General features: G+C 46.5%; 1 pseudogene; it reads right to left on the bottom strand.

The window, feature by feature from the left end:
* Positions 1-818: 818 nt before the first annotated feature.
* On the bottom strand, positions 819-1,448 carry LOC106697735 (annotated as a pseudogene).
* Positions 1,449-2,695: the final 1,247 nt, after the last annotated feature.

Below are 2,695 nucleotides of genomic sequence, written 5' to 3'. Positions count from 1 at the left end.
ACCTCCTGGTTCATGGGTCGATGCTCAACCACCAAGCCAAACCGGCTGGAGGAGAAGGAACTGTTAAGAAAGATTTCGCACTTGGCTTTGAACAGTGGCTGGAAATAGACAAGGAACCAGGGAGAAGATGCCTCGGAGTGGAAAGGGGGAGAAACCGTCTTCTCCCAAGATGAAAAGAGTGGGGCTTCCACACAGCTCCCAGGAGCTGGTGTCATGATGTTTTAAACATAGAGTAGAAATAAATCAGTCTCTGGGCTGTGTCTTTAAGTAAGATATTTGTTAGGGAAGGATTAAAGTGAATCTTTTTATATATACCAGTATATATTTCATTGAAAAAAATCCACATTATTAACTGGCACCTATTACGAAAAAAATCCGTATTATTAACCGGTGCACCTGGTAAATATTTCATTAAAAAATCCACATTATTAACGAGTGCAACCGCTAATTGTTGTACCGGCTAATAAGGCAGATTTTTGAGATAATATTTACCGGTTAGTAGTGCAGATTTTTAAATAAATATTTACCGGTTAGTACTGTGGGTTTTAAAATAATATTTACTGGTTAATAGTGTGGATTTTTAAAAAATATTTACCGGTTATTAGTGCAGATTTAAAAAATAATATTTACCAGTTAATAGTGCCGATTTTTTGTTGTTGTTTGTTTTTTTGTTGCAAAAAGCTTTATTGTCTCATTTGGTGCAATGCATGGGAGAGGGCTCCAGGGTGGTTAAAGGAAGGGCTAGTAGTTTCGGGAAGAGGCTCAGGTAAAAGCCAGAGACGCCAGGGGGGTGCAGGGGGGGCCTCGGAAAGACCTCTGGGCTCCACAGGCTCCTAGTCGTGCTTGAGGGTGAGCCTCTCGAAGAGATACTCGCCCAGCCCAGCCTGGGGGCCGGCCAGCCTGCGGATGTGAGTCAGGTGGTCGCCCATCTTCTTGATGAGCTTCACCTCCTCATCCAGGAAGTGGTTCTCCAGGAAGTCGCAGAGATGAGGGTCTACACGGATCGAACCCAGGGCATGCAGATCCAAAAGGGCCTGGTTCAGGTTCTTCTCCAAGGCCAGGGCGGCTGCCATGGCGTCCTGAGTTTTGCCCCCTCATCCTGGGAAGGTTTCTGCACGTCCTGGAAGAGAATGCGGCCGCCACACCTGCTCTGCAACTTTAGGAGATGCTCCGCGCCCTCGAGCTTCTTCTCCGCCAGCTCGAGGAAGAAGTGGCCCACGCCCTCCAGAGCCACATCTTCGCGGTCGAAATAGTAGCCCAGAGAGAGGTAGGTGTGGGAGGCCCGCAGATGCAGGCTGGCCAGGCAGTTGACCGCAGCCTCCACCTCGATGGAATAATTCTGACGAATTTGGGAGCTCATGGTTGTTTGGCAATAAGGAGTTTAAGGTAGAAAAAAAACAACCACCGGTGTTGGCTGGTCCCGGGGGTGGTCCTGAAGGTGGTGAGTGGATGACAGATCCGGGACCTCCGAGTGCGCTGCCAATAGTGCCGATTTTTAAATAAATATTTACCGGTTAGTAGTGTGGATTTCAAAATAATATATATCGGTTAATAGGGCGAATTTTTAAAATAGTATTTAAAATAATATTTACTGGTTAGTCGTGGGGATTTTTAAGATAATATTTAAAATAATATTTACCGGTTAGTTGTGCGGATTTTTAAAATAATATTTAAAATATTTACCGGTTAGTCGTGCGGATTTTTAAAATAATATTTACCAGCCACAATTTTGAGGGGTCCTTAGGTCACCTGAACTTCTGACCAAAGGGCTATAATTTGGGGGGTTCCCATGAGCCTGGTGCCTTGAAATCCTCTCTGATTGGTCACTATTCCCCTAAACTGCTAGACCTGCAGATGCCTGAGTTGGACTTTATTTGATTGGTGGCTAGAAGTCAGAAAGTTTATGATAAAATGACTGACAGGATTAGTACCTGGGATCCTGGGAAAATAATCTGGCAGAGACTGATGTTGGCCAGAATTCCCCCTGAGTCCCAGGCCCCCTTGGTCACACAATCTCAATTTTGATGTCTAATGCTGATCACCAAAGATGTTTCCTTTCAAAAAATAAAGAGCCGCGATAAAGCAGATTGCATAGATCTACAGTCGAAGGTGTGTGTGAAACACAGTTCATGCTTGTATTATTATGTATTAATTATTGTATGACTTTTTCCTACGACCAACTGTAAAGCTACTTTTGCCCCACCCTGTACCTGGGTGGGGTTGGAGCCCTCCCGAGGTAGGCCAGCCAAGGAGCTGCAGAAAATGCTAGCTCCTGGGAGCAGAAGGTCCGTTGTTTCTTCCCGGTGCACCCTCTGCAGACGCTGAAATGCATGTGAGAGGCTTGGATGCACACCTAGCCCAAGCCCTCTCTTCAAAGCACAAGGGGTGTGGCAGCAAGGTCAGGGTACAGCTGCCCCTTGGGGAGCCTGGAGTCCCTTTTCTTGGCCTTCCTGGGCTCTCCAGCTGGCTTCTTCCCAGCAACAGCCAAACACTGGCCAGTGGTATTTCAGCATTTCTTAAGCATCCCTGTAAGCTGCGTGCTCCCTCTCACTGGGTCTCATTCAGCCTTAACCAAAACCCTACCCTGGGTGATGACTGAATCTCTGGGTCCAGGGAGTGGAGCCATGAAGTTCAGGTGGATTTTGCAAGACAAAAACCCAAATCTATTTTGTGGCTGCCGATACACATTCTGACT

Source organism: Myotis lucifugus, unplaced genomic scaffold (assembly GCF_000147115.1).
Source record: "Myotis lucifugus unplaced genomic scaffold, Myoluc2.0 scaffold_100, whole genome shotgun sequence".
Taxonomy (NCBI): domain Eukaryota; kingdom Metazoa; phylum Chordata; class Mammalia; order Chiroptera; family Vespertilionidae; genus Myotis; species Myotis lucifugus.
Note: the sequence above shows the minus strand (reverse complement) of the source record. Positions and strands in the feature narration are given on the sequence as shown.